Raw genomic sequence first — 15400 nt, 5'->3', positions numbered from 1 at the left:
CTATTCCTTGATTAAAATGTTTTCAGAAACACGTTTCAGTGAATTATTATAGTATAACAAGAGATTGTACAAGCCATCATGACAGTCTGGCTTTGAATTTTCGGAGAAACCAGACCCATGTGACTTGTTTGTCCAATCAGCTGCTGTCAGCAGTCGGCATTGCTGAGGTGTGTTCCGAGGAACTTTTTTTGTCCAACTGGGGGTGGGAAGTCAGCCGTCGGGTTGGTGTGCCAGGGACTTTAAGTACAGCTGAGAAAACAAAGGATTGCAATTGAAAACTGGTCTGTTTCTATTTATTTTATTAAGGCACCCAAGCATGTGCACATGGTCGGATAGTAATCTGAAAGAAAACCAAAGGCAAATGTTTGTATTTCTCCAACTTTATAGCAAAAACATGAACACATAAATTATAGCTGGGTTCAGGCACTTTCAGCTGATACATAAATCTAGTGCTTTGACTTGCATCTGTTCTGACAAACACCAGTGATGGTAGTTGACTACAAGCTGCTTGAACGCTGTGGGGACAAGGACGTGCACCACCAAATCTTTGTAATAACTCTAAGCTGGTCTGTGAGAGGTGAAAATGTTGTGAATGTTAAGACGTGTGTAAATGCATTACCATGAGGTACATTTTCTGCAGAGCCCTCCATCAGCTAGCTTTATTTTCTCTCTCTGGATGTGTGTATCACCACTGAAGATAATCTTGCGGTGAAGCACACCGCCTCCAGAATCTCAGATGAACATGGTGAACATGGATCAAATCCCAGTGGAGTTACATAGTATTGATGTCAGCCATGCCACACGCTACTTTCAACAAAACATTTATTTCTCATTGTATAGACACACCTGTCAAATACTTAAAGAAAGCTTGTACAAATGATCACAAACTATTGATACAATAATAAAAAAGAAAATGTGCTGCAATTGTATCAACATCTTGAGTCTTCCAGTCTCTCCTCTCTGTCTGGCCACAACATTTTATTAACATCACACCTGATATCCTCCCTTGCCTAAGTGGGACAACTTTCACAAAAAATATGACACAACTGTTATGTATCTAGTATTTGTGTGAAAGCCTATTGTGACTGTTGGTTGATTGTTGCTCTATTTTGCAAGTAGGTGTTTACATAATTAACATGTGTGTATCTGCATTTGATAGTAATATGATTAAATAGCAAAGGAATGCAAACTAGTTTCACCTGCAAGGCTTGCTTATTGCATTTTGTGCCAATACAATTATAAATGACTGTATGTGACCTTATGTTCATGTAAATAGTCATATACAGTATTTTAACAAAGTTTAGTTTTGTCATTCCACAATTTTGCCAAAGAAAGAATAACTGTTAAAGCAGCAAGCACACAAGGTGAAGTGAAAAAAAGCAGGTGACAAATCTTTACTGGACAACCAGTAAGACTGTTTTTTGTCTTACTGGTTGTCCAGAGACTGAATAGCACATTTTTAGGGGTGTTTTTACCCCTAGAAATGTGCTATTCAGTCTCACAAACGTTTATGACAATTAAACATTTTTTTCCAATCAAATCCAGATCATCATCTTTGAATGACTGTTTGGAGTGTCATCAAGTCAACAAGAGTAATAAAGTAGCAGATGGTAATGGGAAGTAATCTGCAGCCTGTCTGTATCTTTTTACAGCTTTTTGCAGTCTGGCAGCACTGAAAAGCCACAACCCAGCTCAGCACAAATCTCCTCTATAACAGAGAAAGTGTGCTCCCATTACAGACAATAATACACTGACCCAACATATACCCTGACAATTACTATATGGTCAATGTCACATCCTTGATGTTTTCAGGCAGCTCATTACAACCATTTTTTTTCAGAACACTAAACCTCTGTGAGGACCCCCTGTGGATCTTAAAGACAGCAGTGACTGGACTGAAGTGTGTGATAAAAAAAGAGGAATAGTGAGTAGAGGGAGGCAGGAAAAGTGATGAGAAAGAAAGAGAAGCAGCACCCATGCTGCACCTTGTTAAAGTTCTGAAAGAGAGATATCAAACGGAAGAAACAAGAATACAAAGTAAAAGCAAAGTTTTTTTTTTATACGGACAAATTGTTTATCTGTGTAAGTATTTACACTACTGGTCAAAAGTTTGGGGTCACTTACAAATTTCCACAACACTCCATAATATAGACAGAATACCAGCTGATCTGAATGAGAGGCTGATCTTTAATGCAAAATCTACATTGTCCATTATCAACAACCATGCATCCAAAGTAACAAAGGCCCATTCTGTTTACTAATCTGATATTATTTTAAAAACATAACTAGAAAAACACTGGAGAACCCTTTTGCAATTATGTAAGCACATAATGTAATTTGAAAACTGCTGCCTTGGTTGAAAAAAACAAGGCAACTGATCTCAGCGGGTAAAAATGGATTCTTTGTTTCCCAAATGAAGCTTCTTCCTGCATAACATGACACCGGTATTAAATAAAATGATTGTCTTACTTATGTTATTGCGTTTAAATAGTATTGGCATATTATAACACACACATTGTGTCCTTCACAATAGTCCACAAGTACGAGTGTGTGTATTCACTTGCACTTTAAGTGGGATTCACTGTGTGTTGTTTCCTCTGACAAATCCCTGAGGTTGTGTTGTGTTACACTTTCTCTTTGTCTGTCTCACACACACACACACACATACACACACACACACACACACACACACACAAACACAAACACAGTCATAAACACTCACAACACCTCAAAACTTGGTTCCCATGAGAGCAGCAGTGGGGAAGAGAAATAGAACGAGAGATTAAATGAAAGTGAGAGAAAATAAGATTTAAAAGAAAAGTCCTTTGCTCAGCTGTGTTTCTCTTTTCGTCCCTTTTCTGCTTACAGTAGCTTCCTAGATTTTCTTCCCTCCTCCTCTCATCTCCTTTCCTCCTAATTCCCATCTACCTTCATTTCTTTCATATTTTTTATTCTTTATTCCTGAACATCCTATTTTCAGCTGTTCTGCCTTTTAACTTTTCCTGTTCATTTTCCACATGTAGGGTAACTATTTTTCTTCAGGTAATATTGTCATACATTCTTCCATGACGGGGATTTTGTTTAGCTCTGGACTTCTAGAAGTCATGCCAAATTGTGTCTCCCTTTGTTTCTCAGGGTAATAGGACAAACATGAACACAGAGAAAGAACCTTGCTACAGCCAGATGTCATCCATTTTACATCTGCCACAACAACCTGCTACTTTATAACACATACGTGTGTGTGTGTGTGTGTGTAGCCACTCCAGGGCACACGTTAGCCCGCCCGTTCGCTTCGTTTGCTGCCAAACAGTTAGCTTTGCTCTCTGAGCACAAACGTTTTTCCTTTTTTTTGTCAGAACAGTTTGTCCCAGTTTCCCACTGAGAAACTCTTGAAGGCATTTTGAGTGTCTGTATATGTGTAGATGAATGTACACTGAGATGTTGCTGTATTTCTTTATGTGCAAATGATTTCAGATCTTGTACACCTGGGGGATCAGTGAGAGAAGGCACAAGGGGTCACTTGCTCATGGCTTGATTTAAAGAATTCAACCTATCAGAAAAGTTTTGCATTTGTGGTTTCGGGGCTGTCTGGAAGGCTTGCAATTATGATAGGCTTCAGTCCATATAAATCCCATCCTTTGACACTCTATCTCACACACACACACATACACACACACACACACACACACACAAACACACTAGCGGGCTTGCACTTGCAAACTTCTCTACCTCACCTTATTGTGTCGTTGCGTGTTGAGTGTCGCATTAGATGTACAGGAATGCAATTGCAACACCCAAAAGCAATGGACTTTAATGTAATTGCACAACTTTTTTTTCTCAGTAACACAGCAGTGTAGGACGTTGCTGTTTTATTCCAGTAAAAGTTAATTAGTTTTTGCTCATTGTCCTTACTGCCAGGAAAAAGAGATCTTGTCATAATATCATTGAATTTGATAAATCATTAGCTGAATCCGGACTAGAGTGTTATGGTGGACATGAGGTTTAGGTGACTATTCGTAACTTTCAGTTTGTTAATTCTAGCAGCCACTTTGGAAAAACACTTTCAAAAGGTGTTTTTACCACACCTTGCTGTCGCAAACGATTTGTCTTACAATGCTGCATGACCCACTGTATTAACAAGAAAGCACTACCGGGAGTTCATATAGTTGCAATGAATATTTTGATCAGACAGAAAATCATTCATCCATAATGGGAGAACATGTTACAGGTGCATTGTTGCATTCTAAGTGTTGCACATGGTATCTCATCCTGGATGTATCGTGAGCTTAACCAGGGATCACTGTCACTGGGTCAAGAGCCAGAGCATTAAGAGTTTATTGTAGCAACTAACATAATAATAATAATGATAATAATAATACCATATTTATATAGAGCATTTTCTGAAATCCAAGGACGCTTTACACTAGTAAATGGAAGGGGGCGTAATTTAATTTTGGCTACTGACTACAACCACATCACGCATTTTAAAGATATTTTAAGAATGAAATAGATGTTCTTTGTTTAATTTCCTTCTGTTCTGTGATGGCCCTGCCCCATTATCAGCCATACTTACAACAGATAACTTCTAGAAATACATTCAAATACAATTAGGCCTGTATAAAGAAATCTCCTGCCAACTTTTACCTGGCTAGATACTTACTAACACAGGCTTTTCTGGTGTTTCACCAAAATCTGTGACCCGCCCAAATGTGAGCTCTGTAGAGCCGTTTTTAATCATTTTGTGTCTTTGCTGGACAAATCTGACACAGACAAAGGCATTAATAAATATTATATACAAATAGCGTTCTTTTCACTGTTAGCCTTGTTTGCTGTTGCAAGTCATTTATGATCATCAGATGAAAAATTACACAGTTTCAGAAACGTTTAAAAGGTACACAGTTACTTTAAGATGCTGATAATGTAATGGCAGCCTTCATAGTTCAAATTCCTTTCCCCTCATTTCATGTCATCTCTCAGGCTTTGAAATACATTGCATATCTCTACTGTCTCTCTGCCGAACAAACTAACATTAGTTTTGGACAGGTAGAGCAGCAGCAACATGGAGAGACATGGTGTCTTGCATCAGGTTGAGTGGTGGAAGGACTTCTGCATGTAGCATATGCTGACATTGTCTGTCAAATTCTGAGCAACGTACCAATGACAGTTTGGTATTACTTTTAGAGGGAAAGACAGGAAAGAGCAATCCACAAATAAAGTAAAGGGTATTTATAACAGGTCATAATGGGAATGATGAACACATCTCAAAATATCAATAACAGTGAGCAAAAATACAGAACGTTTTATGATGTTTGCCTTCAAAAACTTCCAAAAACATGTCAATTCCCTTGGGACTTCCGGCAGTAATAACTTCTGGCACTCCCAGGAACCAATCTTACTGATTGGTCACAGCAAGTCCACCCACAGAATTGTAGCAATGTGCTGACTGTCCATGGTCTGCTCAGTACAGTGGGGCTCGAAAGTTTGGGCACCCCAGGTAAAAATGTGTTTTAATGTGCCTAAAGAAGCCAAGAAAAGATAGAAAAATCTAAAAAGAAAAAGGGCATCAAATTAGACATTTGTCTAATATGTCACAAAAAGTTAGATTTCATTCCATTATTTACACTTAAAAAAAAAAAACAGAAAACAAAACAGTGGCGTCAAAGTTTGGGCACCCTGCAGAGTTTATAGCATACACCCCCCCCCCTTTTGGAAAGCTGAGACCTGACAGCGTCATTGATTGTTCTCAATCATCATCTGGAAAGACCAGGTGATGTCAATCTTAAGGTTTTAAATGCCCAGACTGATCTAAACGTGCCCCATCAATCAGCACCATGGGCTCTTCTAAGCAGTTGTCTAGAAAACTGAAACTGAAAATAGTCAAACCCACGTTTGACTGCACAATCCATTCAGAAAGACTGGGCAGACACTGTAATTGTTAGGGTTTAGCTTTGCTATTCAGCCCTTCCTTGTGTTTCCCAGTTTTTCCCCTCCCTGCTGTTTCTGTCGTCCTCTCTGTGTGTTGTGTGGGTGTGTCTTATCCTGGCCCACCTGCAGCGCATCGCACTTGTGGCTCATCACCGCCTGCATCGCACCTGTGACTCATCACTCATCACCCTGGCTGTTAAATACCCTGGTTCAACTCTCACTTATCACCAGTTTGTCAGTTTACCTCACTTGGTGTTTTGCTCTGGACACTCAGTTGGTTTCGTCTAGCGTTGTTGGTTCTAACGACCTGTTCTCCGTCTGCCACAGTTCACGCCGTGCTTGTATTTGTTGCCTGCTTGCCTGCCTGCCTGCCCTCCTGCCATCACGCAGACACTCCTGCCTGTTTGCTCCTGTCTGTCCGCCTTGAATACTCCCCGGCACACTGTTGTTTGGCTTACCTCTAACCTGGACTCCACCGCACCTCCTATCCGTTGGCTCCACTTGTGCTTTCAAATAAACTCTGCAAATTCACTCTACCGTTGGTGTCTGCATCTGAATCCTTTCCCGTGTAGCACAACAGGAGTTGTGGTACACCATTCCACTATAAAGAGATACTTGTACAAATACGGTTTTCGTGGAAGAGTCTTCAGAAGAAAACCTCTTCTACGTCGTCACCACAAAAATCAGCATTTAAGTTTGCAAATGAATATATGGACAAGCCTGATGCATTGTGGACACAAGTGTGGACCAATGAGGTTAAAATATAACTTTTTGGCCCGAGTGAGCAAAGGTACGTTTGGAGAAGAAAGGGCACAGAATTTAACAAAAATAACCTCTGTCCAACTGTAAAGCATGGAGGGGGGGGGGGATCAGTCATGCTTTGGGGTTGTGTTGCAGCTAGTGGCACAGGGAGGATTTCACAAGTGGAAAAATGGATTCAATAAAATTTCAGCCAATTTTGGATGCTAACTTGATGCCATCTGTGGAAAGCTGAAGTTAAAGAGAGGATGGCTTCTACAAATGGATAATGATCTTAAACACACCTCAAAATCCACGGTGGATGACATCAAGAGGCGTAAACAGAAGGTTTTGCCGTGGCCTTGACAATTTCCTGACCTACACGTACTTGAAAATCTATGGATAGACCTTTAAAGAGCAGTGTGTGACAGACAGCCCAGAAATCTCATAGAACTGGAAGACTTTTGTAAGAAAGAATGGGCAAAGATACCTCAAACAAGAATTGAAGGACTCTTGGCTGGCTTCAAGAAGCGTTTACAAGCTGTAATACTTGCCCAAGGGGACAGTACAAGGTATTAACTCTGCAGGGTGCCCAAACTTTTGCAGACACCATTTTCTTTTGTTTTTCAGTTTTTTTAAAGTGTAAATGATGGAAAAGAAACCTAACTTTTTGTGACATAAAAAACAAATGTCTAATCTGTCATTTGATGCCTTTTGGAGATTTTTTCATCTTTTCTTGGCTTCTTTGTGCACATTAATACAAATTTTGTATTTCCCCAAACATGCAAGCCCCACTGTATGCTAGATGTGCAGGTAGTCCTGTAGGTCCTTTACATCTGTTTTCACCTGATGGCCATCTGTCAGCATTGACTAAATTGATTGTCTAAATGAAGGGGTTGCGATAAATATGAATAGGAATAGAAACAGAGGACATTTAGTGAGTGGTTGATTTCCCTCAGACACATAAATCCATTATCTGTAAATGCTTATCCCATTCAGGGTCGCTAGGGGGGCTGGAGCCAATCACAACTAACACTGGGCGAAAGATGGGGTACACCCACAAGTCGCCGGACTACCACAGGACTGACACATGGAGACAGACAACCATTCATATTCATACCTAAGGGTAAGTAAGTGTTAACAAATAATCTAACGGGCATGTCTGTGGACTATGGGAGGAAGCCAGGGAAAGTTGCCTTTACATTTTTCATTGGGTGTCCTTCTGTCAGCATTGGCTACTTTCATAGTCAAGTGAAAGAGTTGCAATGAATATGAATAGAACTTTAGGATATTAAGTCTACTATGTGGGCAGTCATTTGAGAACTGGACAGCTTTTGACTTTTAGGCAAGAAAAGAACAAATTAGTTGCTTGAGTTGACAATGAGAATGAGTGAGTTTGATAGTGTACAGTGCTGTTTGAACACTTGTTGAAAACAACAACCTTCAGAAAAATCAGCAAGTTGTCTGTTGCTTCAGCTCTACATAATAGCGGTGTATATAGTTCTTGACAAAGGTCTCATATAATTTCAGACACAACTTGACCCGGATCACTGTCACTTCATGTCTACTTCATTAGTGTCATAATTTCCGTTGTGTTGCTGCAGAAAAAAACATAATTACAAAACATGGTACTTCTCTAGATTCTTTAAGAACATTTGTTTAAAAGGAAACAAATGGTAACAACAATTTTGCTGAGATCTTCTTTGATGTACATTTATCTTTCCCACATTTACAATTATTGATGACCTAGTGGTCACAACTTTTGGTTTGTGCAGGTAGCCCCTTGTGTTTGGATGCATCTAAGAGTGGAATATTCCTTTTTCTCACTGGTTTACCGATTGTATATATTGCACTTCTAGCTATTCACATTTCACATACCGAGATTGAAACCTGGAAATCCATATTCCTGAGTGAAATTTTTGGGGTGGCAGTACCTCAGTTTGAAGGGAGTTGGGTTGGGAACCGGAGGGTGTGAGGTTCAAGTCCACATGCGGACCAAAGTATGGTGGTGGACTGGTAGCTGAAGAGGTGCCAATTCACTTCCTGGGTGCTCTTGAACAAAGCACTGAACTCTAACTGCTCGGGTGCCTTTCCATGGGCAGCCCCCCCACTCTGACACTGCACTCTTTAGTGCATCTATAGGTAACAACAGAGTGTAAATTGTAATTTCCACTTTTGGGACTAATAAAGGATGCATTATTATTATTATTATTTTAACAATGTGACCCCATTCTCGCTCATCTCACATGATTGTTATACAAGTAATTAAATATCATGGAGAAATGCATCTTGGCTTTTCCTACTATGGTTGCACTTTTGGTGTGACTGTTACCAATTGATCATGAAGCCCCATGGCAGAATTCCCTGGAACTGGACGCAAAAAACCTAACACTTTTCATTTATAGCTGCAGTCGCCGCCGAAATGTAGACATGACAATGACTGCAGGAGAATAGGCTTTATTAAAAAAATCTGGATACCCAAAACCTTGACACCAACCTTACTCTCCTTGGCAAAGACACAGCGCCCTAAAATAGTTTCTCGCACCATTGGTATGTGATACACTTTTCCAAACTCAAAAACTAGGTCTGGAAATGAGACATCGGAAAATACACACCACGCACTGACATGATAGAAACCCAATAGAGTGATGCTGTTATTAGGCCGACAATGTGTTCTCTCAGCAATATTCTTTTTTTTCCCTCACCTATCCTCACTAAATCCTTACTAAATGTAACTTACTACCACCTTATGGTATCTGATTGTAACCATGGAGATAAACTTGAATGACCCTATCAAAAGGAGCCCTAACCTTAGTCAGCCAAGCCCATCTACCAAAGAATAACAATATTAGCGACCCCAATCACCTACCCTACCCTAACACACACACCCACACCCACACACACACACACACTGATAAATTGCATATGCAGAAAGGTTGAGAGAACAATGTGTGTTTATTTATCTCCCATTCGGCTGCAGCATGAAGACATCACTCCCCCAGTGTCCCAGCACCTGACCTTCAGTATTATTAAGGATCCTTCTATATTCCTGACACTCTCACAGCTCTTGCCTGAAGAAAGCAATTCATACATTTTCCAATAACTTACCACCCTAGGCAATTATGTCTGTTTTTCTGCCACCTCTCTGCTTCTCAATAAAGTGCTCATAAATAGGGAGGGCAAAGATGTGAATCAAGGAAGTGATTTTGAAAAGATTGCTGGGTGTGTGAGGAAATGAGACAGTGAGAGTGTGTGAGTGTGAGAGTGAGAGAGATGGTTGCGTTAAAAGATTTGTGAAGATAGAGAAAGTGAAAGTGATATTAAAAAGCAGAAGTTAAAAGGAGAGAGCGAGAGGAGGTTGGATGGCAGAAGTGAATTTGATGTGTCTGATTCACAGAGGTGGTGTTCAGCTCAGCTGGGTTCAGAAATCGCTTCAGCATTGCATGCATTCACAGACAAAGTGTTACCTCTATGAAAAACCTAAAGTAAATTTAATTTCCCTCGCTGGTCTTTTTGGCTTATCTTCTTAATTAATGTACAGTATCATTATCATATCATTGTTATTTTCCATAAGCAGTTACTAATAACTGAAGTATATAACTTACAACATTTGACAACGTACTTTATAATATGCTGTAGTAAAAGGTAAATAAGTACATCATGATAATGTATCATTTCACTCACAATTAGTTCAATTGGCCATCAATGATGCAAAATGTCATTAATGAAACAGACTTTACAGCAAATTATGCATTTTTTGCTTGCTATTTCAGATTTGACAAACATACGAGACAGACAACAAGGAATACCTGCTTTACACCAGACTGCATCTTTAAGCCATAAATCCATCAGTTTACATAGCATTATAAACTGAGGATGCAGATTTTTTTCTAGCATTACAGAGAAACACATTCATATCTTGGAGTCCAACATGTATGATACCAGTCGTGTGATAATACATAGCACAGGGTCTCTCATGGAGGAGCTTGTGTGAAAATGTGACAAAGACAGAACAGCTCACTAAGGAAATAAATGAAGCCAGTAAATCCTCAACTGAAGATAGACTAGAGATATAGGCCTATACTTACTAGAAAAACATTATGCATTTACATCTCAGTATTTGGTTCATGAGAATAGCCTGCAGTGTTTGAATGCAGGTACAGAGTGTCTTAAAGTGAAAGAAAGTGTGATAAAAAAGCTAATTAAATTCATTAAATTTGTTTCAATGAAACAGTTTAAATCATCATTAAAATGATAAGTGGCTGCAGACACATTACATCAGTTAGATTTTTTTTTATCAAGAAAAAATGTGTTAAATATATCCTACTGGAAAGGACTAAAAGGGATATAGAAACAGCTGCTGATGCTGATTTTCAGTATCAACTAGAGACCCAACACAGGACAGTAGGTGCATTGACAAACACACACACACACACACACACACACACACACACACATACACAAGTTCTCTGTTCTCTGAGTGACCAGGGAAAAAATCGTGTTCAGTACCACCTTTGTCTTTGATAACAGCTGCCACTTGTTGTGCTCAGTAAGAGACCTGTAGCCTCCAGCTGTTAAAGCTGACCACACAGACTTCAGTGCTTCAGGTGGCCACGGTAGACTCCATTCACTGCAATTCAAGATATATTTTATGTCCCTCAGGGGCAATTTGTGTAGAGGCTTTATGGCACTGAAATAATTATAGGCCTTATCAGTGCCTAATTATAATTGATTCGTTCATTTTTTCACTGAAACAAGTTATTAAGTTATTACTTTTTGTTTCCTTTTTAACAATGTTTTTATCACTTTTTTATTGCAATTAAATTTCCAACACCTGTTTTCTTCCAGATGAGAGCTATATTCATTTTTGCCTGTAGTATAGCAAAATCAATACATGTTATATTCTTTGTTGGATACAAGTGCGGGAAAATCATCTTAGGGTTAAGTGGAATGTTCACAGACAAGATGAACATAGTTTGATTGATCACCTTCCTTCAGAAGGTTTTATAGTAATTTTGTCACACTCCCAGACACATAAATGCATAAATGTTCCTTTGGCCTAATTGAATTTAAAACAAAGGTCCAGTATACTATTGTGGAATTTGTATAATTCAAACAGAAGCTTTGAATGTTTGCATTAGCCAATTTTATTGGAGTATCTTAAAGTTAGAGTTTGCTGTTTTTTTCTGAGATTCAGCAGTTATGTATTGATGTCACACCCGTCTCATTGCAAATCTTGGTTGAAATATCTTCTAAGGATGAGAGGAAGGAAGCCTGACTAATTGGTTTTGCAAAGAAGAAATAAAGATCCTCACTAGATGTTGAAAAAAAAATGTTTCCTTGAAATGTCATACGTTAAAGAGATTTCTTCAAAGGTCATTAGAATCCCTTCTTTAAAGAGGTCACCTACTTTACTTCTACTTTAATTCCTTTCTTTGCCATTACATGATTACGTAAATTGGCATACGAAATGTGCAATAAGAAAGTAATTACTGTCATACATGTGCCAATTAATAATTCCACTTCTTTATTCTGTTTTTAAATTCTAAATAAAATAAAGAATTTTAGATGGATTTTAAATGGCTTTTACATTTTCAATTCCTTTTACTTATGTTCTAATAGTGTTTGGATGTAACTAACTAACAAAAAGCGGCATTACATCATTTAATTACAAAATAAAGTTAACTGTTCATGATTACATTGGGGGTTACATCTGAATATTATCTGTATAAAGGCTATAGGCTACATTGAAAAAAGTTAATTTTGTTTTGAAGACATGTTTTAGCACCATATTCAGCTTGGTGCATATACAACTTCCACTTTGTTTTTAAATGTTCCACAGACTTTTGCAACATATTTTTCATCAAGCATTTAACTACAGGAGGATGTGTTAAGCCAAAAGAAAATTGTCAAAAAAGTGGTAATTGCTAATGTTGATTTGGGGTGAGGTGTAATATTTGTAACTCTGTGTCTTCTCTATGGTTATTTTCTCATGAATGTGCTAAAGATCCCTGCTGCCCATGTCTTACAGTTGGTTTCACCTCCTTCCCTGACAATGGTGTGACTTGTTTACAAGTGGAGCTCTCAAGAGAAACTAATAATAACCACAACTGAAATATCACTGCTGCCTAACCCAAGCACACTGGGACAGGGAGATTGAGATGGATGGAGAAAGCCCGACAGAGAGAAAGAGAGAGAGAGAGACAGAGAGAGAGAGAGACAGAGAGAGACTGTGTGAGAGAGAGCGAGAAAGAGAGCGATGATACCATTTGTTGTGCTAACATTTCCACAGGAGAGAGACAGTACAAAAAAAGTTAAATGCACAAAGAATGAAGTGAATTTAAGTTGCTTTGTTTGCCTAAATAAACACCTGGCATGTGAACAAGCTGTGAGGTGAGAGATCCTAACAAACACATGAGCTGAACACATTTTATAACTTAATAGTGATTTTCTTGATTTGCTGATCGATCACAAATGAAAATCATGAGGTACCACATTGTGTTGTTAACAGGTATACATTTATTATCTAAATACTTCCACACTTACTAAATTAAGAGATTCACAGGAACACAAATTAACAAGCATTTCTTGCTTGCAACACTGGGAATTTATGCTTGCGCACACACACACACACACACACACACAATCACAAAAAATGACTGACCACTACTGTTCCCACGACATCTACTCTACTTGGTCAAGTGGGAGAGCCACAATGATCCATAATTGAACATCTGAGGAATACACAAAAACATGAGTGAGTTGGCCCAAAGCAGAAATATGAGTGGCTTTAGTTAAACGGCACCATTTCTGTCATGATATAACAGTAACAATGGATTACTACTACGAATAAAGTCATTCTCAGTAAATGCCTCAGTGGTGAGTCATTTAAACCACAGGAGTGGTCTTTCTCTATATTTTTCTTATTGTAAACAAATCCAATCTCTCAATACTTGCCGAATAGAGTGCGGATCGGGCCGGATTTTTCTGATTTTCCTGTCCAATTTTTCTGTCGGTTACCGTCGGGTCCCGTCGGGCTCGGGTCGGGCTCGGGTCGGGTATCCATCCTCTATTCCCGAATTCCCTACCCTGTCTTCATTCAGCTTCAAACCCCCTCATTCCTGCTGACAATCCCTGTGTCCTAGAGATTGCAAATCTATATTTCCAAATGAAGACTATGATGTTTCCCTAACCTTAATAAAAGGGTTTTTGTTGCCTAAACTTAATCACAAAATGTTTAATATGGCTGAAGTGACTACACAAGTTATGTTCACAAAATTTAATATTTTGAGCAGAAAAAAAATGAAGTACGTTCAATATCAACATTTTGTGACCTGCCAGATATGTGACTTAACATTATTTTGTCCTTGTGTTACTAAACCAGCCTATATCGACGATGTTTCACTTCCAGGGTTGTTCTGTTGCCACTGGATGTATTTCATTTTGGCCGGCTGCCCGCCACCTTCAGCTTTCTGCTCCGCTCCTGAGATCTCTCCAGGGTAAATAGAGACAACTAGCTTGATTATCTGTCCAATGTGAGTTTTCTCTCACAAGACTAAAACAACATTTGAATGTTCACGTGTTCCACCAAAAAACAATTCCTTCCTAAGGCCGTTTTGTAGAGGCACTAGGGCTCAGTTTGGCGCTTAGCGCTGCCCAAGATGATTGTGATTGGTTTAAAGAAATAATAAAATAATACACACGCACGCGCACTTTCTCTCCTTTGCATGTACCCTCTCATCTATTGACGCAAAGGCAAGGGCCTGGTGATAGCTGGGACTTAGGTGGATTGATATTTTGGACCCTGTGTGTAACCATGTGTGCTTGTGTGCAGTGATTGATCAATTATTGCAGCATCTTTTGAAGGATCTGTGACTGCATGAGCTTGACGAAACTTCAATTAAGAGGCAGATGTGGGAGGAGGTGTGTGGGAGGAGGGAGGAACACTGGGCAGACGCAATTATCTCCTCGTAATGACTATTAAATCTCACCCGTATGGTAGAGAGCTTGATCCTCCAAGCCTCCAAAGCCAGAACACCAGCTTTAGATGATCATGCAACAGCACAGTTAGGGTGACCCCCTGACTTTTTCTCCAGCAATACTGAGGTTGACTTTTTTTATTTTTAATGAAATGTCTACTTCTTTTGGATAGACTGCCGTCATATTTGTTTATTTTTTTCATCATTAGGTCAATACATTTTATTTGTTCAGTACTTTGTTTCATGACCAAATACCTGTGAAACTAATGCCATTCTCATCTGCAGTGTAGTGTAGTGTCAATTAGCAAATTATAGCATGCTAACATGCTAAGATGAACTACTAGGATGAACAATGCAAACATTTCTCTAAACTGTTCCAATCATCAGTTATTGTGAGCAACTAGCATGGCTGTACTCTTAGTTTTGTCACTTTTATTACAACAGCTCAAATGACCATGTCTATTGCTAAGTGTGCCACTTATTGACAATATTATATTGACAAACTCACAGATAATTATCACTCAACTATGTCTTTTACCTCCGAATATGGAGCTTTTGGCTTCCTGTGGCTATTTGTTTATCTTTCCAGGCCACAAACAACCCTTTTGTTTTTTCAAGAAGCCACTGCACACGGAGCACCGAATGACAAACAGGGAAAGTTAGTGACTATTTACTAGCTGCAGAACATTGTGGAGCATTTAGAAAGCCAGAGAGACAGATAATTTTCTTAGTTGTTGGTGGAAACAGCCAAAAGGAGA

Source organism: Etheostoma cragini, chromosome 2 (assembly GCF_013103735.1).
Source record: "Etheostoma cragini isolate CJK2018 chromosome 2, CSU_Ecrag_1.0, whole genome shotgun sequence".
Classification (NCBI taxonomy): domain Eukaryota; kingdom Metazoa; phylum Chordata; class Actinopteri; order Perciformes; family Percidae; genus Etheostoma; species Etheostoma cragini.
The sequence above is the reverse complement of the archived record's forward strand: the minus strand, read 5'-3'. Positions refer to the sequence as shown.